The sequence below is a fragment of the Crocodylus porosus genome, unplaced genomic scaffold (genome assembly GCF_001723895.1).
Source record: "Crocodylus porosus isolate Cpor-Errol unplaced genomic scaffold, CroPor_comp1, whole genome shotgun sequence".
Lineage (NCBI taxonomy): Eukaryota > Metazoa > Chordata > Crocodylia > Crocodylidae > Crocodylus > Crocodylus porosus.
Window position 1 is genome coordinate 48,735,946 of NW_017728949.1, and position 26,238 is coordinate 48,762,183.

General features: G+C 43.3%; 1 protein-coding gene and 1 long non-coding RNA gene across 3 annotated transcripts in view; both read left to right on the plus strand.

The window, feature by feature from the left end:
- Window positions 1-26,238, plus strand: part of FIGN (fidgetin, microtubule severing factor) — a 132,139-nt gene that overhangs the window by 36,750 nt on the left and 69,151 nt on the right. The gene's annotated exons all lie outside the window — the stretch shown is intronic.
- On the plus strand, window positions 4,551-22,403 carry LOC109323093. Its single transcript, XR_002104539.1, has 3 exons — window positions 4,551-4,562; window positions 7,616-7,618; window positions 22,281-22,403. It is a non-coding gene; the product is annotated as an uncharacterized LOC109323093 (long non-coding RNA).

Sequence of the window (26,238 nt, forward strand, 5' to 3'; positions counted from 1 at the left end):
AGAGGAGTTAAGTTATTAGCAGAAAATGTGCTAAGGAACTTAGTCACAATGAATCCAAAAGGATTCTTTGGAAATTACCATTAACCTATGAAATTTAGACTAGGAAGTGATAATATAGTTCTATTTTTTTTTAATAACCATTCTATCAAAATCCGTAGAAAATGATATTATCAATCAAATTTTCATAAAATGTTTTGTAGACAGTTACCATTTTCAGTAAATCCTATAAGACTTTTTTTAAATAAATGATGTATTGACACCTAATGGTAAAAAATAGGAATATTTTTAAGAGGAGTAATTTAAAAAAATGAAATTGTCCCAGGTACAAACACAAGCTTCTTGGTATTGCTCCATGTGGAGAGGTGTTTATATACAATAACTTAGTCTGAAAACTAATCCACCATTGCCTATGGGGAATGATTACAGTGTTTGGAAAAGAAAGACAATTAAGTTTCCTGCTATCTAGTATTAGAGTTTTTGTCTCCCTCTCTGCTTCCAAAATACAAATTCAAAAACTGGTAAAGCTAAGTATGGTTAAGGAGAGGTGTGAATTCTGAGAAAGTCTGACAGGCCTGATTTCTGTCGTCATTATTATGAAAGGGATTCTGGGCAGCTAACAGAGCACTGAATTGGAATGTGAGAAATGTGGGGGTTTTGGTAGGCTTATTTGGGATTTTGTACAAGTTGGTATACTTTTCTATGTTTTCATTTCACAATTTGCAAAACAGGAATGATATTTAACCATCTTGCAAAGCAGGCTGCGATCTGTGCATAATAAGAACTATGTCAGCATCATGGAATAATATTTATTATTACTACAGTTGACTATTGAGCACATTCATCCCCAGCCTCCATTTCCCGTGGAAAATGATAGAATTACTATAATTCTTTTTCTAAGGGTTTTGGTTTTTTTTAAAATTATCCATTAGTATGGATTATTATTAAATTATACTAGATGGTACAAAAATGTTTTGGAATAGAGCTAATTCCCTCCTAAATTCCACACATTTAGAGGAATTGCTGTTTAACCTTATTGGTTTCCATACTGGTGAATTAGATATGATTTCATTTATTAATTTGCCAATATTTTATGTATTTATTTATTTATTTCTAATTTTTTTTTTTTTTAATTCTACCATGAGGCCAAAGGCAAAAAATGTATTTCCTGTTTTTTTGTTAGTTTAAGCCATAGGTGCAAATAATATGTAGGCAGTACTGGTTTGGGGGGAGCTCTACTTAGAACGGCTCTAAGAGCCACTCTAATGCGCCTACAGCATCTCGTGTATCAGTGCCCTTGCACTTAAAAATGCAGCAGGGGTTCTTTATCTAAAGTTTGTTCAACAAGTTTTAAAGTGCCTCTGCCACCATTTTGAAGCATGGGGATGCTGATGCACGACACACAGAGGCTGGCTGGAGCATGGTAATTGTCATTCTCCAGCAGACTTAAATAGAGTCTGCTCTGATGTGCTGTAATTACAGCAAGTTGGAGCAGCCTCCTGGCTCATGTACTGGCACCCTATATTGCAAAGTTAGGTCCCCAACTCTTATTTGTTCCTTTGGATTTTTCCTTTTATAGGCACTGATTGTCCTAACTTACATCTTCATTGGTCAGCTGGGCCTTTTTTATGCACTAGCTCTCATTTCACTAAAAAAAATCAAACTCCTTCATGGTTTTATATTGTGTGGTAGGTAGCTGCAAAAGTTTGAAACGAGAAGAGAAAGTGAAGTTTTTGCTTGTTTTTAAGTGATGTATACTCAAAGGTAGTTGAACAAAGGTAGCAAAAAATTGACATTTAAATTGCCTTCCCTCCTCTTCACAGAGTACCAAGATTTTTGTTTCAATAGTAATCTGAGTCACTTTAACAGTTGTCATGTCTTCATGCTACTTTTTAGTAGTGTACACACAGGCCCTTATTCAGGAAAGCACATGCTTAACTTTAAAAAAATATGTTTAAGTGCTTTCCTGATCCAGATTCTACTCAAGTGAATAATCCCTAATTAATGTTTCTGATGTAGGTTCAATACTGCAAACACCTTAAAACAGGATTGGGGTATTCTGTAGTAAGTATGAAAACTGGTGGTTTAAAAGTGATCTGCATTTTTTAAAATAAACCTGCATTAAAACTTCCAAAAAGAAATAAAAACATTTAAAATACTACTTGTTATTAAATTGACAAAGAATATGCCCTAATGCTATATTGCTGTGCTTTACATGGCAGTCATTAAATCCTGAGAATTGGCTCCAAACCCATCAAAATTAGGAACCCCTTTACACTGTTTCTATGTTCAAATGGAAATCTTTTTGCGAGTTGGTAATTAAAGTGTTTAACCTTCATCTCCCTCTGTTTATTAGAAAACTATTTTTTTTTTACAATTACAAAAATGCTAAAGCCAATCAAGCAGTTATTTTGATAAACAGCTTGAAACAGTCTCGCTTAAGTTCTACAAATAAAAAAACACAACTAAATAATCACCCTGAGCAGATTTTGCAGAGACCTCAGTCAACCTTTATAGGGGATAATTATGTTGGTGTTTTAACATGGGGCAAAGGAAAACATAAAATTAGGGCATGGAAGAGTGTGTGCCTATTTTGAGAAAATACTAGGATAATTGGTAAGGTATTTTTATTACCATTTTATTATGCAAAGATATTGTTTTTTCCTCTGAATATATTTTTTTTCAGGCTGTTAAGCTGTGTTCTGGTTGGCATGAATGTGGACAGAATGTTAAGAAACTGCTTGCCCCTGAAGTCCTGTTACCTTCACTAGATGTCTTAGGCATACATTTTTTAAACTAACATAGTTTCATAGTTGGTAGGGTCTGAAGGGACCTGAGCAGATCATCAAGTCCAACAAAGAATGCTGGGGTCAAATGACTCCAGCAAGGTGAACATCTAGGCTCGTCTTAAAAACCCCCAGGGTAGGAGCCAGCACAACTTCACTTGAAAGTTGGTTCTAGATCCTAGCCGCCCTGACCGTGAAATAGTGCCTCCTGATATCTAATCTGAAGCTTGTGACTGTTATTTCTTGTCACTCCTGGCGGTGCTCGGGGGAACAGGAACTCCCCCAATGCCTACTGGTTCCCTCTGACTAGTTTGTAACAGGCCACTAGATCCCCCCTCAGCCTTCTCTTGAGGAGGCTGAACAGGTTCAGGTCCCTTAACCTCTCCTCATAGGGCCTGCCCTGCTGACTCCTGCAAGTGACCCTTGTCTGGACCCTCTCCATGTTGTCCACATGCTTTCTGAAGTGCAGTGCCCAGAACTGGACGCAGTACTCCAGCTGCGGCCTGACCAATGTCATATAGAGGGGAAGGATCACCTCCTTGGACCTGCTCATGATGCATCTGTGGATGCATGACAAGGTACGGTTAGCCTTCCTGACCACGTCCCTACACTGCCGGCCCATGTTTATTTTGGCATCAGTGATGACTCCAAGATCGTTTTCTGCCTCTGCACTAACAAGAGGTCTTGCCACCCAAGACCAGAGCCTGGCCATCCAGAGCCACACTCCATCTGCCAGACAGGCTCCATGTGCCAGGATTACCACTGCTGGAGCCCCAGGAGGTCCCTAAGACCCCAGGTAAGGCTGCTGAAACCAGCCCAAGTGCTAGCCCCAGCCTCCCTTACCCCACCCTGGGCAACTTGCTGCACACCAGAGTATGTGTGCAGGGGAGTTCCCTGGGGACAACTAGCAGTGGCACAAATATGTGCTACTGCCACTTGTCCCTGGGGAACACCCATTTCTGCTTGTGAGAATGCACCTGCACTGCTCTGAAAAAGTACCACTAAGTGCTTGAGCATTGTTGCATAGTAGAGTTGTAGGATTCCATTTATTCTTCTCCCCCCCACCCCCCATTATTATAACTTTTTTTTTAGCTTGAAGCTCAATTTTACATGTGTATATCTATTGTGTTGCCCATGTTAATATGGAAAACCACAACACTTGTGGAGTTACTTTGATTAGAAGCCTCTTGTTTGGTTTGTGGGCCACAGGGCCAAAGAGGCATAGATGATCCCAGGGGATAATACTTCCAGAAACCCACAGCAGTTTGTTTTCAAACATTTAGAAAATGGGGAATGAAAGAGAAGAGATCATTTCCAAGAAATCAGAAATGATGAGCTTGGGGAAGAAAAATCTCCTCTTATCTCCAAGGAGCCATAGGTGTGGGGTAGACAGAAGGTAAATTCTAGTCTGAATTCTATTGTCCAGATTTGTATTGGTTGAATTTGATCCATTCATTGAAAAAAATTCCAGGACCAGAATAATCTTTACATGATGTCCTGGCATTGTAACAGTGTTTGCATTGGAATATAGCATTGATGCATCTCTTTTAGTTTCAATATCACATTGCAAACACCTTGATGCAATGTGTAGACATTGCTTTAGGATTGTCATAGATTTGTTTATATGTGTGAATGGTCTACTACTTTTCTATGTATCTTCACTTACCTTAATTCGGTTGGGTTTGTTTTTGGGAGGTGTTGTTTTGGTGGTTGTTTTTTGAAAACACCAGTGCTTTTGATTTTTTGCTGAAATCTACATAAACAGCATTTTTTGAAGTCGTTCTGCATACATTTGAGATGAAACGCTATGAAGCCTCACCACATTCAAGATGGAGTATGTCCTGGATGAAACACTGCTCTCTGAAATGCTAAAGTAGAAACACTGCTCTCTGATGTAAAGTAGAGTCTAGCAGTAAGCAAGTAAATATGTGAGTAGTAAATAAGTTGGGTGAGTGAGTAGCTCTTCAACATATATAGATAGCCTCAATATCTTTACCCAAGGGAAAGTAGAAAATTTGAAGTGGCTCATTGAACTTTATTGGCACTTTTTAAAGGTCTCATGACCAGTTAAAATGACTGGTTGTTTAAAATAATTAGAAAGCAGCGATTTCTGGGGAAAGCAGAATTTTATGCAAGATATACTGGTTTTGAATTAACAGATGTTTGAATCACTACAAAAAAAATCAGTGGAAAAACTCTATCCACAATCATAGAACTTCATTTAGGGTAGAAACAGACTTCACCTTTCACTGCCTTTTTAAGGCGGTACAAAGGCCAAGCAAACAGATGTCCATACCCTTTGTCTCACTGCTAATTGTGATTGCGAGAAAGGTGGTATGGATTTGCCCCATTTTAGCAGTGGATGTCTGACATTATGGCACAAGATCAAAAGCTGCTGTGCTCTCCAGCCACCCCAGGCAAGCACTCTGGAGGCTTGAGGGGCCTGATTCTATGCACTCCAGGAATTCGCATGCAAGATTGGGTCAGACATGTAACCCATTGTCCAGCATTTATGGGCTGGACAGCAGGCAATGTGCTTTGCCCAGTGAAGCAGATCAGTTCTGCCAGGACACATTCCAGCACAGCTGATGTGTCCTTTTTCTACCCTTAGCTCCAGTACAAAGTAGATCCTGTTTCATGTTTGTCAACTTCTGATTCCACTGGAAGTTTCACCACTAACAAACCTTGTCCTGGATAGTATGACAGAAGGTGAGTTTAGAGAATATGAAATACAGGGAGGGAATGGAAGGGATAACTAGAGAAAAGATTAAGTATAACTGTGAAGCTTGGCAGGCCCTTGAAGGGAAGATGAGGCATGTAGATATGCTGTTGAAGGGTGTATGAAGCCAAAAAAAGTGTTAGGAGGTATCACAATTGGAGTGACTGGTGAGGAGATTTGATAACAACATGTTGAATAGATTTGATGTGATCCAATATTAGACCTAGGGCATCTAGGAATTGCCATACAGAATCAGTTCCCTGGTCCACGTAATGCAGGATGTCTTGGGGGCCATTACCAGAGGCTGTGGAGGAAGGTGTCTGAAAATGGCAGTAGGCAAGAAGCATGCCCTCTGGGAGGCCAGTCCCAAGAGGATTTCAACCATCAGAGTTAACATAACTGTGGTTAAAGGTTTTCATTCTAAAAGATCTGTTTCATTGGCATTAAGGGAGGGCAGCTTAGCATATTGTCATGGTGGAACATTTTATATATATGTGACCAACCTGATACGTGTTTTATTTTTTACAATGGGTTGATGCAATTGGACAGAATCTTGCCTACAAACTCATGAGTTGCTACTCAGTAGCCAGAGACCAAGATGAAAAGTCTGAAATGTATTTTTGACTTGGTAGTTGCTTTTTTGTCCTTGAGAGAGAGTAGTGGTGGGAGAATAAACTTCTAGGGAAAGATGAACATAGGTTAGCTCAAATTCCCCCTGTCCAATATTTGATGCTCTTGCAGGGATCAATTAGTTGGAGGGGAATCGGCTTTATTTTACACACATGCACTGATTCATTGATTTATTTATTTTTTTAACACATTTGAAGATTTTAAAATGTTGTGTGGCTTCCTATCTTGCTGTGTTTCCAGTATAAAGATTATATGTTTTATTTGCTTATATTTTGGTACTCTGTTAAACTAGACTGGGTCACCTTATACCATGCAAAATTTCACTTCACTGCAAAAAGTTAACTCCATCTTTTTTCTTTTTTTTTCTTTTTTCACTGACTGGATGTCAGAGGACATAACATTAATAGAAGACAGGCACATCTAATATAGTTCCATGAATGGCCTTTAAAAAAAACACCCAAACCTAGGAATTTAAAAATCTGTAGTAGATTGGTGTATTTAATCATACACCTTACACATGGGGATGGTTTCCCATTTCTGTATCTCATCTATTACAGGTCATATTTATGTGAGATGAGGTTATTAAAAACCACAGGTAACTTCACTAAACGGAGTACACTGCTAATACTCTGCAATGAAAAGGTCCTGTCTCCGCCCCCACTGCCCCTCTAAAAATGATGGCATGAATGGAGAAAGATGCCCAAAAAAGAGGAGTAGAAAATTTTGTCTGGGGGTTAAAGCTCAGAATTGGGAACTGAGAGGTCTAGATTCTGTTCCTAGCTGTATCACAGATTTTGTGCATCTTTTCATTTAGCTTGTTTTGTTTGCCTTGGTTTACATCTGTAAAATGAAGATTTCTTCTATCTTAACTGAGTTGTCATTTATATTAATTCAAGGTTCTCTATAGAAGATCCTGTAAAAGTACATAGTGTTATTTTTTAGCTGTGTGTGTGTGTGCATATGTGTTCACATGTGCATGTTATGCATCATGCAGCTAAGTCCTGTGGTGATATTAACACAATATAAATGCATGTATGTGTGTTGTTGAAAAATTATGGATGGATTGATATGGAAAACATGTTTATTAGATATAAAGTCTTTATGTTGTAGTATTCCTTTTTGCTTTAAATCGAGGGTTGGCAGTCCTTTGCTAGAATGCACCACCTTCTGCAACCTGGAAATCTGGAGCTGCCTGTGCTTATCCTCTTGGCTGATCCTCAACCCCTCTGCAGTGAGGGTAAGCACAGATGCAGCAGGCCCCAAAGTAGAAGGGAAAGGTTTCATAGGGCACCTCTGAATTGCACCTCTTTGCTGGCCAGGTCCAGCCTAAGGACCCTATGTTGCTAAAAGGAAAATTTAAAAGAAAAATCACATAAGGTACCATAGGCACATGTCTTGTTTTCCCTGCTTTTTGCATCTGTTGCAGCAATGCAGTTAGCAAACTGTTTTCTAAAGACAGGGCAATCAGAAGGAGACAAAGGAGAAAGTCATTAAGGTACTTCCCTAAAAAAAGAAAAGGGACCACATTTGGGAGAGGCTTTCAAAAGCTTTTTTTTCCAGAAGTTTCTTCTACTTACCTGAATCAAATTTCTAAACAATTTGGGGTTTGTCACTATTACATTGGTGTATAAAAGAGATAAGAGAGACTATGGCTAAGTACTTACATGTGAGTTAAAATGATCATTAAAATGGGTTGGTGAGTGACACTGGACAGGGTGGTGGTGCTGGAACAGATATATGCTTCATACAGGGTATGTATGTCCAAAACTGGATTAAATAATTCATAGATGATTGTGGTCATTTCAGTTGTACCCCCATCTACCATTAACTACAGCACAAAACCCAGTATTTTATTTAGCAACCCTCACGCTTTATAAGTGAGGGGTTGAATGGTAGGTTGGAATTTGGGAGTGACCAACCAGATTCTATTTTAAGTTTAGTAACATGTATCTGAGAAACTGGGAATAAATTAACTGTGAGGAGATGTCAGCAGCTTCTATGGCTGAGTAGTGGTGGTCCACGGGAATCCTGCCATCCTGGAGTGAATCTCAGCTCTTGTTCCACATTGATTCGTGGCAGGCCACCCCCAAAATGGATGGTTTTAAGACTCCTATTTCAGACACAAGTTTACAAAGAAATATAGGTGCCTCTTAAGCCAGTTTTGTGACAGTTTGGTGACCTTTACTTAAACAATTTGGTTCTTGAGTTTTCTTAGCCTTGTAGTTGGAATTGTATGTGTGAGAGAGGGAGGGAAGAAGAGAGAGTGTGTTAACGTGCCTTTTTATTAAATAGACTCTTTCAGATAATTCATGTATGCAAATCTATCCCTCTGTGACAGTATGTGGATTTGTGACACTCCCAAGAGTACCTTGGGTCCATAAACCAATGTGTTGATTATGTAATGCTACATAAATTCTTTATTTTCAGCTGTGATGGGTATAATCCTGAACCTGTATTTTCCGTGTAACTTAACTCTTTCAGAGCATCATTTGTAAGAGAACACATAAAAATGGAAATTGCTTCTGTAGAAGGTTGCAATAAATATTGGTTATGCATATTGCCTTGTTGGGCTCCATGTGTTTTAGAATGTTCCCAATTCTCTTATCCTAATCAATACTGTAAATACATGCTGCGTTTTGTAGTCATTCATTTATCAGGGTAACAATTTGGACCCTCAGATTTAACTATGGCAACTCTTTATTCTTTATAATATGCTGGTTATGAGTACATCAAAAGATCCTACACCAAAATGCCCTGGATTTCTAAAAGAGGTTGGTTTTTAAGGCAAGGCATGTGGTACAAACACTGATATATGTTACACGTGGGTATAATCAGTGACAATATGGGGCACAGATATTCAAGAACTGACAAGATTCTGTGGCTATGCCAACCAATGAAAAAAGTCAAAATATACTATAAATCAGTCTCCCCTTGTTTTGCTTACAGAAACCAGCCAACTTTCCTGGTTAACTGCTTTTTTCCTGTTTCATTAATGGAGAATTCACCATGGCAAAGTATAATTCTTGCACTTCTTTGATAATTCTCTTTTATTGCATTGAATTGCAATACAATATGGCACAGCATGCATAGAAAAAATTGGCAGGGCAAAACATCTGTTAATTCTAACACTTTAGAAGGAGGCATCTCAGATAATATTATTGGCAAAATACATGAATCAAAGGTGTTTCTGAAAACCTGAAATTCTAATGTAGTAGGAATTACTTATAAAGAAATTATGAAATAACATGCATCTATCTCTTCTGTGTTTTATATGTGAGCACCACCTCCAATCATTCCCCATCTCAGCTTTCAATTGCCTATTCCTTTAAGAACCAACTACCTTTACATAGCTTTAGGCCCTTCATCATCCCACTATACCCCTATGCTTTCTGTGAAGTTCAGGTGCTCCAGGAATGAAAGTGCAGCATGGGAGGCAGTTTGTTCCAACCTTCTCCTGCAGATTTTCCTCTCTGGATCTGTATGGGTTTAATTAACATCTAACAAATTATAATTATACTCAAAGGTCTCCCTCCCCTTGTGTCTTTTTCCAGGAACTTGGTCTTCAGCAAGATCCTATCATACTAGACACTGTCAAGAACAGACATAATTGAAATCTCTTCTCATTTATCCTGAGGCAAAGACAGTCTTTTTTTTTCCTCTCTCTCTCTCTCTCTTTTTTTTTTTTTAGTAGATCTGCACAGAAGTTTGCTAACTGGGGGGATGGCACTGCAAGTCTACTGTAAATATCAAAGATAACTTGATACAGAGATTTTTTGGAAGACGTTTGCACCATACTTGAAGTGTCATGACACCATTTCATTCAACTGCTTTTCCACATTGCATTACATTAATAACCTCCTTGCAGGTTTCTTGGAACATGAGGAGAAAGGGAGGCCCTCTGTAAGAAAGTTGGATGATGGTTTTGAATGAATGAGGATGAAGATGAGCTGTTAGCCTTACAGCTAATGTGAGGTAGTGAGAACATGAAGAGATGTGAAGTAGGTCAGTATTTTTGCTTTCTTTTATGTGAGCTTTTCCACAGGACTGCGTTTACAAATGTTTATCTCATGTTAACAAAAAGCATTGATATTTCCATGTTGCTTAGTTCAGCATAAAGGATCCTGGATTATTTTATGCTAGGTTTTTTTCCGTCATGTAGCTTTCTAAATTTATCGCACTAATAAACATCTGCTAGATCTCTCTAGGACTCTTTGCTTCATATTTAGTCTTTTTTCATTCTAACAGTCCTGTCTATAGTACATACTGTTCAGAGAGTAGATCTTGCACGTGTCTGTTCAGCTGCCAATCTCAAGCAATAAAGCCTATAATTCATGACTGGATTTAGTGTAAAATAATGATTCCAGGGACATTCTTCCACTCAGCTAGTACTAGAAGCAAAGACAAATCCCTGCTACAGTAGTAGTCTGTACACGAGGTGAGGGAAGCAATAGCCCTTTAGCAGGAACCTATCTACATTGGAGTGAGACAAAGAGTTTTTTGTGGCCCACTCATGGTGCCCAGAGCAGATTTCATAGGCATTTGGTGGCAGCCCGAACCGTCAATGCTGATTTGGAAGAGGCCATGACCCTTGGCTCTGATTGGCAGAGAGTTCTAGCAGGGAGGAGGGATGCAGGGGCAGCCACCGTCTTGATTGCTAGCTGCGCTTCATGTGGTCCTGCTCCTTTGTGCTGATTAGTACAGGCCCAAGCAGGGGAAGAAGGGATGAGGGAGTAGTTGGCATCTTGTCTGCTGCCCTTCTTGTCACCCCTGGCAGCGAGGACCACTGGGGACCCAGCATTTTATTTTTATTAAGGTTTTTCTTGGTTGATTTCTTGGACAATCCTGGATTTTGTGAAATCTGCTAAACTGCAAATTAAGCCGTTCCCTATCTATTAGCACTTGGTCCTTAAGTTGCTTGCAAGAATTGTATTTTTTTCTGTGTCCTTCAACTTGGGGTGCATAACAAGAAGTTCACAGCAGATATTATCTGTGTAGCAGGCTTACCTTTTGGAGCTTGGGTTGATTCCCAGGTTCAAGAGTCTGCTGTTTGATTGGTAGAGCCTATCCACCAATCAGGAGGCATCAAGAGGAGTGAAGCCTTGCCCCTTTTCTGAGGGGAGGGGGAGAGGAGCTCCACAGACCTGGTTGTAGACTGCAACACTATCAGGTCTGGAAGACTTCAGGGATGGAGCCCTGACAAGTATATAAAGAGCAGCGTGCCTGGGACGAGGAGAGTTGTGGTGGGAGACTTAAGAAGAGTGGACTGAGAAAAGCTGGGGAGCTCTCCTCTAGCAGGCAACAGGCCCAAGACTCCTGAAGCTGCTAGTGGAGCAGTAGCCTTGGGAGCAGTGCAAGACTGCTTGGGCTGTTGATGGCGCACAGGGGTGGTGCCTGAGACCCAGCCCTGGTAGCAGTGTGAGACCACTTGGACCCATCTCGGTGTGCAGTTTGGTACATGGATCCCAGGCTTTGGGAGCCGCAAGTGGTAGTTCAAGCCTGCAACCCCAACGGGTGGCTGGGCATCACAGTACATGGTTCAGCACATGGAACCCAGCCTCTTGGAAGCCGCAAGTGGCAGCTCGAGCCTGAAACCCCGGAGGGTCAGCAGGCCACTTGGTGCATGGGGTGGTACATGGGGCAAGGGCCTTGGGAACTGCAGTGAAGTGGCTCAGGTCTCCTCTTCCAGCAAGCAGCCGGGTCCCACAATGTGCAGGGTGGTGCATGAGGAAGTGGAGCCAGGAAGCAGTGGAAGCTGCTCAGGTTAGCCCCCTAGCATGAGGCCAGATGGCTGGAGACTGAAGGGCCCAACCTTTCCTAAAAGCGGCAACAGTGCCAAAGCCAGGGCACGGGAAAATAGTAGTGCTGTGGTGTGAGGCCCAGCACCCAGGAGCCAGGAGCAATGTCCCCCTCAGGCACATTTATTTTCACATTTTGACCTACACTACACTCCTATCCTGTTTTTTTTTTCTTTAGTTGTCCCAAATATTTTGTTGTGTCATCCATCTATTGGCCCCATACAATAGGGGCTATTAGCTGCGTGGGCCTCAGGGCTCACAATAATTGGGTAAGTCAGGAGCCAGCAGTGGCAGCACAGCAGCTGAGAGGAGCTGAGTCCTCAGTACCCAGAGTAGGGCACAGGATGGGGAGGAGCGCAGTGGCACAGGTGAAGCCTGGAGAGGTGCTCCAGCAGAGACGCGGAGGAGACCCCCATCAAGCTGCGCCCTGACCACTGCCACTGAGGGAATGTGAGTCATTGGACCCTTGGGTCCCACAGGGGAAAACGTTTGTGGTGGACAAACCCCAGGGAAGGGGCTGGGTGAGCAGTCCCTTCCCCAAGGGACCCCATCGAAGGAAAGGCCATCTCTTGCCATGGGTCAGGGACTATGTTAAGGAATAGATGTTATTAAGATTGTTTATATCTGCGCCTTTATATTTTGTAATTGAAATGTATTGTGTTGATGCTGCTGAAATTCTAGACAGACTCTAGACAGGCTCTTAACTTTAACTCTATGGAGGAAAGGGGGAACCACGCAACAGTGATAGTGATCCCTTCCACAGCATCCTCACCTCTTGCCACTCTATTGTGATTGGGATCAGGGCACACACTTGGGTTTAGCTGGGCTACATCTGTCTGGAAGCTCAGCCTTTAAAGTCACAGTTGCCATAATACAGCTATCCTTCCAAACCAAAATTTTACAAGTTTCACTTAAGAGCTAACATAAGTAGAGCATCCATTTCCAAATACTAATAACAAAAAAAATAACTAAACATACTGATGCTGTTTTAATTAGTCTTTGAAGTGCCTTTACTATTACTTGGACCTATGGCATTCCAGTAGAATATCAGCATTAATGTCGTCTGAAGATGGGGAAACCTATTTGTTTTGGTTGTACTATGTTCTGCAGCTCTCTTGTTTTAGATTTGCTCTGATTATTGCCTATTTTGAGACCCTTTTATGTAAAATTAAAGACTTGGTGTCCCTTATTTACTTCTCTTCTGGGATTTAGCGAAGGTGAAACCTATTTTTTGAGGGTGATAGTCTCTTTGGCAGGACTGCACCTTGTGACATCACTTCTGTTTGGGACTTTTTTCCTAGAGATGCACAAATCATTGAATGGAGTTAGGTCTTCAGAACCCAAACTCTGTTGTGTGTTGTGTGGGGGTTTTTAAAGCTCATCAGTCTCCGTACCTGTGAGTCCCCATTGACTCTGACATCAGTTTCTAACAGAAACTTGTTTTCAGTTTGCTGGGGGAAAATACCACCAGTAACATCTCAAAGGGATATGTATAGTATAACTCTGCAGACATTTTCCTCAGTTTAACATTATTTTCCATCAGCCTTTTGGATTAGGAACAGAGGAGACCTATTAAAATTCAAACTCATGCTTTCCTGAAATTTCTTAAACTCTTACATACTAACTGTGGTCTGTCATTATTTTTGTTACATATAGCACACACAACATGTTTCATTTGATATGCATGATCATATGTTTCACTGGAGAATCTTTTACTAATGTCTTCTAAGCAAACTGAGAACAATAATTTAAGACAGTTATGTAGATTTGTTGTTTTGTTTGTTCAGCCAATATAAATGAATCTATGCCCACATTGCCCTGTGGGGCTAATTTTTCTTGTGCCAGCAGCATAGGCTCTTTTGCTTGCTTTGGCTTGCATTTTTGTCAGTACTCTGAACAGACTCTTTGATGTCACTATTTAAAATGTTACATTTTTTTCAATACCAATATGAACTTTTTATATACTGACATTTTTCCTGAAAAGCTTAGGAATCATCATTTTAGATAAAATCCCTTCTAGAACTGAGTCCTCTTCTTTGATTTGATAATAGGTACAGGGAATACACTAGCTCATGGATTCCACAATCCTAGTAATAGCTAATTACTGCAAGGTTGCATTCTGAGCAGTAACTTTGGTGCACAGAGTCCACATTTTCTCTGAGACTGGACAGGTTTAGAAGCATATTGACATGGGTATAATCTAACTATGGACTTTGTTCTGTACTTCCATCATGTGCTCTGTGCAGTGAATCTGCAACTATTAAATTACTTTCAGGTTTGTGTTTTGTTTGCAGATAGTATGTTTGTCACTGGAAAAAAAAAATCTCTGCATTCTTGGAGAGAGGAGAGAATCTTGAGAAAAGGGAAACTGCCAAGCTCCTCTTGGCAATGATGGCAAGTGGTTGATGGTCATTTTTACCTTACAGTAGCATTTCATCTATACACGTACAAAACAATTTACCATTGACTAAGGCCCAACCTATGCTCATAATTTTAAAATTGTTGCTATTTAGTTTTTGTTAGTGCCTGAGATACAGAAGACATTGGTATCCAATTCAGACAACACTTTAGTAAGAACACTGAATTAATTTTGAGTTTCAGGCTCCCTGTGGAGAACTGAATTTTATTCTTATTCTTTTAGTTCCACAGAATTGGGACTTCTACCATTTTTTTCATCTCTTTCTGTAGAGTGACAGGAACACACAGAGTTTGCTGGATTTAGCATCTAAACTAGATACAAATGTTTCTGCTTAGTTCACCACTCCAACAAATCTTTTTACTTCTTACCTCTCTACTAATGTAGATATGCTGGTGATAGCCTCCTTCTTATTTGATCAAATTCCTATGTAAACTTCCCTCTCTTCTCTTCTTCTCTCAAAGTTGTTGGTTCCTGCACCTCCAAAGATCATTATTGAAACCCTCAACCCAGTTTTCCTATTCATTTTCTATTGCAACAGTGTCCATTGCTCCTATGAAAATTCACCTGAGCTAACAGTGCTGTTGTGCTGTTTGCACACACTTTGCTGAGTGTAATGTGTTGCATTTCACAGAACTCTTTCCATGTCTCAGACATGTACCTGGGACTTTACATGCATCTGGGCAGTTTTTTGGGGACTCTGATTTTGAGTTCTGCATGCCTTTTGACAACATTTCACTCTTACATCAGCTTCATTTATGAACTTTGTGATTTTAATTTCTTGGTAAATTCTAACTTTTGTGAGGGACTAATTCTGGATATCTTGGAAGCATTTCTGAATTTTTTCCACAAGATTCAATTAGCTTTTTTTAGGGGCTCCATTGGCTCTCCAGTCTTATATCACCCACATTTTTCTGTAGTTTTGCCTTTCCCACTTTTTCTTTAAAAAAAAAAAAAAAAAAAACCCACTTAAAACATTTCTCTCCATGTTTCGTTTTTACATGGATTACAGTACTCTTCAAATATGAGGTACAGGTTTACTTTCTTGCATCAAAGACCCCCTCTACATGTTACAGGTATTGTGCAATTAACTGATCAATTGTACAATTACCATAAGACCACAAGACCTTTGCAACGTAGCTATTGCGCTATGAAAAGCTCCAATGAGCTGTAAAGTTAGACCTTGAAAATGTGTACTAACTTTATAGTTGTTTTCTATTAACTTGCATGTGTACCAGGGTTTCCCCTGCAGCTGACTGGACTCCCAGCTGTTGGGATGCACCATGTCCAGGTGGGGTTGGGAGTCCTGCAACTGAGGGGTCTCAGCCCTAGCAGCTGCTGACTCTGGGTCCTGGCCGCAGAGGTGCATGAAACCTACAAGCCAAGGGGAGCACAGCACCAGTGATTTCCAGCCCCCCCCCCGGCCTGGGGGTGCATGGGGCACCCCTGTGTCTATAAGCCCCCTCAGTTGAGCTCCCAGCTGCAGGAGCTTGCTTCTTGCCCAATGAAAATTCACCTGAGCTAATTCATCTGCATCCCTGGGCTCCCTCTACTCCGGCAATAATGCACAATGGCATCTAATGAGCAATCCCACAGTCATGTCTCCTGCCATACACGTGGCTGGAAAGCATCCAGTGCTTTGGAAGCATCTATTATTCAAAACAAAGCTACCTTCTGTCTGACTTGCTTATTTGCTGATACCCACTGTTCTCAGATATGGAATCAAGTGCTGTTTACATTTTCTCCAGTTGTTTTCCATGTGTCCAAGAAGTTTAAAATGGAACAGGGCTTGTCATTTGCTCTATTCTTCCACTTGGGGTATTTTCTTTTTTTACTCCTCCTCCAGTGAAAATAGAAATGGAGGCATTGGGGGGTGAGGGACAGGCTGGGGGGGAGGGGGATGTAGCAGCGCAGGTAAAAGTGGAGAGGTACCTGGGGAGTCAGACATCCGGCAGGTTGTAATGTGTCATAAATCCAATGTCTATATTGAATCCATGAGTTTCTGTACCTAGGATGCTGATGAAGTGAAGTTCATAGGCCCGTCTGTGAAAAGTGGTTTGGAAATTCAGACAAGCACTGAACCTTGCTAACCTAACCTCATCACCAGAACTGAAGCCAACTTCCTACAGCTCAAAACATAAAACCTGCCACAAACTGCACGCCAGAATCTATCAAAGACGAGAATACCCAACTACCTGAGGGGGCACATTTCTCACAAAAAAAACCCCATTCTGTCACCAGTCTCTCAGGCCTGATGCTGAAAGGGAATTTCCTCAGCCAGGACTGTGTGTGCGCAGTAGCTGGAGGTTATGGCACCTCCTACCCATCTTTCACCAGGGGGATTCTTGGTCCTGGTATTTCCTGGGACTGCCACACTGCCAGCAGTCCCACCAGGCCTCCCTAACCCTGGCAGAGTGCAATTTTAGTGGTCATGCAGAGGACCTGGGGCCTCCTCCTTCCCCATAGCCCCAGCTCATACCTCCAAGTTTGTTCTGTCACAGGAGCTCAGCAGGGACATGTTCTCCCCTGCTGGCTGGTGGTGCGATGAGTGCCCCCTCCAGCTCTGAGAACGGGGCATTAAATGGTTTTTAAAAAATGAAAAAAGGAAATAGGTGTGGACAGAATGACACTCAGGGTGGCACTCGGTCCATCTGCACCTGGAGCTTGGGGAACCCCAGAAGTGGGTGGTTCACCTTCAGGAACACCAGCTGCTCCCCTAAACCAGGATCCAGGCAGGTACAGAGGGGGTGTCACTACAGTGCCAATGATACTGAACACCCTCTTGCTTGGAACACTGGTCAGTGGACAGGACAGATGTTCCTGGGCAACCATAGCCAGATCCTGCCACATCTGGCTGTGGCTTGCCCAGTAGGCCAAGGGGTCACACAGCAGTGGCTCCACATGCTCAGGGAAATAGGCAGCCACCAAGGCCTGAGTGCAACCTGCCTGGTGCCTCTGGACCCCACTGTGGAAGCTATGCCCTTGGCCCACATTGGCAATGCCTGTGGTAGAGGAGAGGACTGGTTGGTGGGTGGCATGTTAGCATGGGACAGTGGATCACCCTCTTCCACATTCCCTGCCTCCACCCTTCTGCCTCCCTGACTCTCTTCACTTCCATCCACTGATTCAGGGTTCAGCTGCTGCATACACTGCCCTTCAACCTTGGGTCACACGTGGTGGTCAGCACATGGATCGTGCTGGACTGCAAGGGATCGAGCCATTTCCTGATGCCCTCCGTCAGTCACCTCACCAGTGCCTGCACATCTGGTGACAGTGGCTTGCCCCATGCAGGAACATTGATCCCCTGGAAGCTCTCCATCTGGCTCTGAAGTTCCCTCACTACAGGGATCACCTGTCTAAGGAGGTCATTGCCAGCACTGAAGGTCTTGGTGACCTTGAGGAAGTGCTTGAGGACCACCAGATCTGGGAAATGGTATCCCATTTAACTCTGTTCAGGGGGTCACTGATCCCCATCTCCCCAAGCAAGACGATCTCATGGATGGCCTTCTGTTGCTCCACCCACCAGCATCTCGACCATCAGGTATCTGGAGTTTCACTGAGTCTTTGCATCCTGCCTGATTTTGTGCTGTGGGCTGTTCAGCTTTGCTTGTTTGTCCTGCAGCATCTTGCCCTCCTTGATGCTCTGGTGGAAGTAGCCTCCCATCTTCCTGTATTTGGAAATGAGCTTGCTGGTGGTGCTGGTACCATCACCAGCAGCCCTGTCCCCCTTCAAGGCATCCCTGACAACGAGGTGCAACTTGTGTGCCACACAGCAGATGCCAACAAAGCTGACGACTGCCTTAACCATACTGGCCTTGTAGGTGACCATAAACCTACGGGTGAGCTTGCTCTCCCCAGTGAGCCACCTCTGCACCAAGTGGTTAATGGCACCCATGATCTTGGTTGCCATGTGGGACTCATCCATCACCTCAGCTTGAAGGAGAGCCCACCGATGGCCTGACTAGTCGCACCAGTGCCCTGTGGGGGAGAGGTAGGTGTGATCTCCATCCTGGCTGCTCCAGATGTCTGAGGTGAAGTGTAAGGCCACCTGAGAACCTGTCTTGTGCAGATTCTCCCTTAAGTACTCCCTGCATGCCTCATACAGGGAGGGCACCACCTTCCTGCTGAAGGTGGTGCATGTGGACACTTGGTAAGATGGGCCACGAGTGCCATAAGCCACCTGAATGCTGGCCTCTGAACTAAGAAGGGCTGGCCATCAACAGCAAGCATCTCCCCAATGCTCTGGGTGATCTTGCTCACCCTTGCAATGTGCTCCCCTTTCCATCCACCTTTCCCCCCACTGTTCCAGGGTGGCCTGCCTCTGCCTTCAGGGAGTGGGGGCTTTGGAATGAGCGGGGGACTTTCCTTTGGGCATGCTTCCACTGGTGTCAGGCTGAGGAGGAGCAAAGGCAATGGGGTGGTTTCTGCAGACATGTATCAGCATCCCCGTGGTGCTTATGTGCTTTGTAAAGGTGTGTGAAGCCAGCCCTATTCGATTTGGATTCATCCCAACTTGAGGACAGTGATTCAATTAATTGATTCAGATCACTGTCCATGATTTGATTCGGCTGAATTCAAATCTGAAGATTTGATGCTGATTCGATGCGCGCTCCCTGGCGGACCTGGAAGTGGACCAGAAGTGCTTCTGGTCTACTTCCAGGTCTGCTGCTGAGCATGCTGTGGAGCCCCTCATGATCCTGTGGGACACTCCATGTGCCCCAGTAGCACAGCATTCGCGAGCCACCTGCTACCTAGAGGTATGTAGAAAAAACATTTAAAGCTGTGTCTATGTCCAGATCGCCAAATCTTTCTGATCCTCTCCAAATTGATTTGGAAGGTTCCAATTTGATTTGGAGAGATTAAAAGGTTCTCTGATTCAATTTGGATTTAGAGATTTGGCCACCGAATTGGGTCAAATCTCTACCAAATTGAATCAGAGACTGAAGCTTTGCACAATCCTAGCACTTTGTTCCCTTGCCCTTATGGTTTTGGCTCACCAGTGCAGGCAGATAGCATATGTGAGATCATTTGCTAGCTCAAAATGATCCTAGACTGCACTACCCGCTCACTTCTGGGGTGCGAGTTCATGTTTGGATGCTGCAATTTCCCCCTCCTCAGCAGACAGAGGCACAGCAAGAGGAGGAGTGGATTTAGTTGAGCTACTTGCCTCTGCAACCGCTACCTCAGCATCCTCTGCAGTGCCTTTTGGGGAAGGAGACCTGGCTCTGGGGAAACTTGAGAGGTTTGGAGCACAAACGCAACTGATATCCCCTCTTCCTTTGGCACTGGAAGGCTCATCATGGGAAGTGAAATGGAGGTGGAAGAGACTCATGTTTGTGCTGGTGCTGCTGCTGCTTGTCATCATGGGGGTTTATGGCTGGTGCTTTTGGAGGGGATGCAGTCTCAGGCATAGGCACTGCACTGGCATAGGCAGTGGCACTGGCACTTCTCCCCTCTCCTTGCTGCTTCTGGAAGCCTCATCCCTGCTAGTTGTAGGAAAGAGGCTGCATCTCAGTTTGGGGGGTTGGGGAAATTTACACTTCTCCCTCTACCCCCTCTTTCACCCCTCCCTGAAGGCTTGCCAGCTGTCTTTCCACCATGCTTCATGGTGTGTTTCATAGTGTCTTTGTTTTTATACAAATATATAAATATATATGCATTTCTCTATAAATTCTATAAGGTATGTATATGCCTCAAGGTATAAATGTATAAAAATAAAATATAAATGTATCTGCATTCCTATATAAATTCTGTAGTGTAATATCCAATATAATTATAAAATTGAAAAGAATAAATCAATTAATATAATAATAAAATAAAAGGCTCTAGAAGTAAGCAAAAGGTATTGTTGAATCCCATTTGCTCGGCTAGCAAGTAGGAAATCATTCAAAACAATGCTAGTAGTAGCCTTTATTGTCTTATGCTCCTGAGCTGCTGGAAGATGGCTCAGTAACTGTCAGACCCCAAGGCAGAAAGCAGGCTAATTCAAACAATGCTGCCTTTTATGCTGTTTTTCCATCCCTCCCCCAGAGCACTGGGATTGGAAGGGACCTCAGGGAAGGATCACACTTGCTAGCCAGCTACACAGTCAATATCAGAGCAGTCCTTGCCCTCTCTTCCCCCTCCCTCTCCTTACTTTCTGTTTCCCTGCAGGCAAGCCCAGCTTGAGCTTTGAAACTCAAAATGTTTAAAAACTTTTGAAATGTTTTGACCGCCCTTGTTTCGTTTCACGGCTGTTTTGAAGCCCTTCATTTCGTTTTGAGTTCTGTGTTTCGAGCTCAAAATAAGTCGAAACAGCATTGAAATGGAACAGTCAGTGAAATTTTGCACAGCCCTAGGAGACGGTTGTGTGTCTTGTTTGTGGGTGCTGTCTTGTTATGGGGGGTGGGTTGAGGGGGAGGAGTTGTTTTTTGTTAGTCAGAACTGTCATTATTCTGGATGCTCACAGTCCTCAATGGATCGGTAAAATGTGGGGAAAGCTCATCTAGGCCCTGTTTTGTAGGCCTGTGCAAAGCGGCTAGTATTTGCTTTAGATTCGGATTTGACCGATTCAGGGGACAGTAATACAGTTCAGTGATTCGAATCACTGTCCCAAATCGATTTGGCTGAATCTGCTGTTGAATCGGCCAAATCACACAGGTCCCATCCTGCCCCCCTGCTCTCAATAGCTGCCCCGCCCACTCCAACTCCCAGTTCTTTGGGGGGAAAAAAGCCCACGCTCACCAGGTGCTACCTGGTGGGGGCAATCCCCGTGCCCCCTCCACTGCCCCATGCCATGTGGGGGCTCTGTCTTCCCACCTGCTCCCCCAGCCCCACCATGGCTGCCCTGCCCGCCTCAGCTCCCAGCTTTTTGCAAAGAAAAAAGCCGGCACTCACTGGGTGATCCACACTGCCCTGTACTGTGTGGTAGGCTCTGCCATGAGCCCCCAGAAGCCCTGAGGCCACTGCAGCAGCTGGTGAGTTTAGGGTTTGGGGGTTTTTTGGTTTTTTTTTCTGAAAGGACCAGAGCTGGGGCAGGTGAGGCAGCCATGGGGGGACTGGGATAGCTGGCAGAGGTCAGGAGACTCATTGCAAAGGTGTGGCAGCGGGGATCAGCACTCTCCCCCATCCAGCAGCACCTGGTGAGTGGGGGGGGCTTTTTTTTAAAGGACTAGGAGCTGGGGAAGAAGGGGCAGCCAGAGAGCCAGAGAGCACTCAGGGGTGGGGGAGCTGGGGGAGCAGGTAGGGGATGGGGCCTGGCAGGGTCCCCCCCCCATGGTCCCCTCCCCACTCCTCCTGCCTCCCTTTCCCCACCCCCTAGTCACCAGCTTGGAGTCCAGGTCCAGCTCCAGCTCCAGTTCCCAGTGTGGCTCTGGCTGGCCAGGCTCCAGTTTTGGGCAGCGTGAACTGCAGCCACATGTACTGTCCCCTTTATTTATTTTGGCATATCCTGGGGTCAAACCTAATCGCTCCTCCACACTGCAAAGTAGCAGTGCAGCGAACACCTCCACATGCAGTGTGTGGTGCCGCAGATGGGTCTGAGGTGCCGCATACCACATGTCCATGCTTGTCTGGATGTGCACTCTGTGGCCTGGACCATAGGTCTACCATCCCAAGCTGTCACAGTTTAATTATCTTTTTTGTATGCCAGAGCCAGGAATTCTAGTGGTCTGGAAAAACAGATCCCACTACCTCTTTGCTGTAGTATTAAGAAGGAGGAAGCATTTTTTTACCCAGGACTAATGGAAAATGGATAAAATAAAGTTTTTGTTCTTTCATGTAGCTAAAATGTAATTACTATGCACATCTATAATGACCCTTCTTTCTGGCATTTACAGGTCTAACGCAGTGGTCTTACTTTTTTAAATCAAGGCACCCCTTGTTAGACTCAAGGCACCTCTTTGAAAATGCCAGCTCTTAGCTTTCATTCATTTTTTAAAATTTTTTTTTGACCACAGAAAAATAATAGAGCAATTCGTTTGTTATAAAAATCTCAGAAAGATCAGAACAGGTCAGAATGCTTTTGACACTATGGATTCCTATTTCAAAGCTCTGAGTTTATCCTGTGAATCATGTTCAGGTGTTTGTACAGTGCATGGCACCACACAGCACCCTTGAAAGGATCTCATGGTATTCCAGGCTGCTGCAACTCCTTTGCCTGAGAATTACTATTCTAAAGCCCTGTTGCAGTCCTGGAAAAAGCTTCATCAGGGTAGCCCCACTGCAGCATTGGGTCCCAGTCTTTGAGTGCTATTTCTTACTGGGTGCATTTGCACCTTCAATTAGTACAATATGATAAACTCCGGTGCATTTTGTGCTGCAGAAAATTGCTCCTGAACACAGTGTCTGCATAGAGCTAAAGGGACTAACTCTTTTGGAGGGAAGGGGAGATGGGGACAAACCTAAAACCACTTATAATAAAAATAAAACAGTATATTTCATTTCTGCACCTCCTTTTTTTCAAAGTACATTACATACTTTTGTAAAGAGTTCATTTACTAGAGATATTTTTGTCTGTTCTGCAGGCTAGATCAGACCCACAGATCATCCCTATGCACCAAGCCCAGTCACGTGTGGCCCAAACCAGCCCTGCACGTTATGTGCCACAAGCACCTGCCCCAGCTTGGGGCTCGCATGTAGAGCCAGCAAGGGGCATGCACTGCATGAGGTACCCACACCCAACCAACCTTGCTTGCTGGCTCTGGTATGAGGGGCCACCTTGCGGGCTCAATCTGGACTGACCTCAGAGTCCATGTGCAGGGCTGGTCCAGTGGGGCACTGCATGCAGTAGAGGTGCACTGATACATCGATCCAATATTGGATTGGCACCAACATAAAGGAAATTGACTGTATTGGAAATTGGCTTTTTTTTGCCTGATAATGTGGCCGTTAAATGCCCTGTGCATGCAGAGCCACAGCGCAACACATAGGCGGTGAGAAGAGCAAAGCCTGGCAGCTTGGAGAGGGCAAGGGGCACAAGCAGGGCCAGAGTGGGCTGTGGGGGTGAATTGAGGGTTCTTTCATTTTAATCAGAGAATTTGTGAATTTTTTTAGGTTCATTTTTTTTTTTATCAGAGTACTTGCGATTTTCTTTTTTTTAAATCGGGGAAAACCAGGATCCCTGTTTATCAGCTAGCACATGTAAAACCACAAATGCTGAGTCTTCACTAAAGTTTCACCTGACATTAGTTACTACATGGTGGCTAACACACGGAAGGGACTAACCTTTCTTAGCGAATACTAGCCTTTGAGTTCAATGAGTGTCCTACAATCCTAATGATTATTCCTGAGCCATAGAGAGCCAATACATTTTTTACACATTTTTGTACATAAATGGATTCTGGCCTGAAACCTATAAATTAAAATGTATTACTGTTACAAAAAAAATAGTGGAAAAAGAAGACTTGTAGCCAAAATTCAATATCAGTAGTCCTTTTCCCCTGCATGGTTTTAATGTGACTGTTCCTAAATATTCTTTTGCTTTAAAATTGAAGGTTTTTATTAGCTGCTATAGCTATTTGGTGAGAGCACTTCCATAAGAAACATAAATAAATTGTAAAATTCAGCTGGGACACTTGCTGAACTGTTGGTATTATTTTGTAGGAAACTGATTTAAAGTGAACTAGAAAATTGCCAAACCATCAAAGCGTGGGATGATGTGGGAAAGTTAATATATTAAAGAAAGCACTACAGTAAAAAGAAGAAAAAAGAACAAAACAAAACTAGCTTTAAAATGATATTTTAAAAATTCACTTATATAAGCAATAAGGCAAAATCACAGTCCTTTATGAGTCCAATAAAGACTGCAATGCTACCACAACTTAACAGGGTACCCCTCCTTATTGGACTGGGAAAGAACAACTAGGAAGGGCTTATGAGGAGTATATATTTATTTGGCTTGCTCACACTAAAAGAATGATAATTCTACTATAAATGTAGGTTGCAATTTGTAGTCTGATTCACATCAGCCTGATTATGAGAGAAGGTCTACCAGCCAAGCAGCCAGAACCCAGAGTTTAACAAGGCATTGTTTCAACGAGTATATAAATATTAAAGGTTTGTAGCTGGCCTTGTCGGCAGACTATAATAGTGGCTATTTTAAAAATAGAATACCATATTTGTTTCTTCAGGAAGACTGGGCTAATATTTCTATAGAAACGGGAATGAGAAACTAGTTGAACTAGTAGAACATTACTTTTCAAAATGTACGTAACTTTCTGAAGTTTTGTCCATTATATAGACAGATCGTATATCATTTTTAAAGACCTGAAGAGGTGTTTTGTTTTAGCGCAACTATTAATGTTTGTTTAACTAGCTAAGCCAGTCAGGAGAAGTACAGGGAAAGTTGAAACTGAGATTGGTATTAGTATTTTTCCTTTATGTTTGTGCAGTTGGTGATTCCCTTAAACTGCCTGGTGCTACAAGGCAAAACCAACATATTTGTGTTTCCTCCTATTTTTAAACATGACTTTGTTTTAAAACAAATAAGCAGATGCTTATGTACATTTTTTCCTATTGAATAAATCATTGGCGTGTGGGTTGTTCATGTCCAGCTGTTCAAAGCAAAGTTTATATGGCCATCATAATTTAGTGACAATATTGTTTTTTAAAAATCTTTTTCATGGCTTCTGATTGTTATGCATTTCCAAGCCTCTGGTTTATTCTACCAGTGGCAAAGGGATCAATTTTGTTCCCAATAAAATTGCTTATACTGAGTACATCTACACGTGCATTAAGGCACTTTTCAATTCAGCACCTCCAATCTGAGTTACTAAATTATTGTGCATTAGCCTGCCCTAATGCACAGTAGTGCAAATGCATGCCTTTTGGGTGATACTAAATGTGCAGTAGCTTATTTTGCTATAAGTTAGTATAATAGCACTTTTTATGCACCACTTTCACGTGTGGTAAAATAGGCTACAATAAATTAAAGCACATCTGTAGGAGTGCTCATTGAATGCAGAAAAAGGAATCTTTCTTCAAGGTACAAACTTTCGTTCCTGAGTTAACACTGATAGAGGTGCACTGATAAAGATTTTCTTGGCCGATATCAATAGCTAATTATTAACCAACCATATTTGTCGATGCTGATCTGATGACCAATTTACAGGAATCTAGCCAGGCAGTATGGAGAGCAGCACCCTGCAGGTAAGTCTGTGGAGGGGAAGAGGTGTGGGGGAGGAAAGAGGACTTGTGGGGGGGAGTCAGATCGAGGCCCCCATAGTGAGGGAGGGAGTGGGACAGGGGTAGGGGCTGCAGCTGGTGGCACCTGGGGTGGGGAGTGCGATGGAGCAGGATAAAGCCGTGGGTGGCTCATCCAGGGGGTCAGCGTCTCAGTGCTTAAAAATGGAAGCTCAAATGAGCTTCAGTTCAAGCACCATCGACAGCATTTTTGAGTTCAGGGATGCTTTTAACCGGAGCAAAGCCAAGTGGGAGGAGGGTGGTTGTGGGCTGTTTGCTTTGGGCTCGGGGCTCTCCACTCTGCTGCCTTTGCTCTGGGGGCCCTGCATTGGCTGCATGTCTGCCGCCCACGGAGCAACTGGAGGCAAAACTTGCTGCCCTCACTGCTGCTGGGTGAGTAGGGGATGTGCAGCCATTGTGCAGTCCTGGGGCAAAGGCAGCAGAGTGGAGAGCCCCAAGCCCACAGTGGGCAGCCTGCATCCACCCCACTCACAAAATTGGGGAGGCACATGCCTCCCATGCGGCAGGGTGCATGCAGCAGTTGGGAGTCACCCCTCTTCCCCACCTCCTCCCATGCCTCCTGGATAAGTTGCAAGCAGCTCTGTCGTGCTCCCCACCCCAGCCCTGCTGACCTGGGCTGTTCCCCCAGTCCCTGCCCCTGCCCCTACTCCACTCCCTTCCTCACCATACCATAGGAGCCTTGATCTTCCCCCCTGCCCCCCCCACCACCATGCC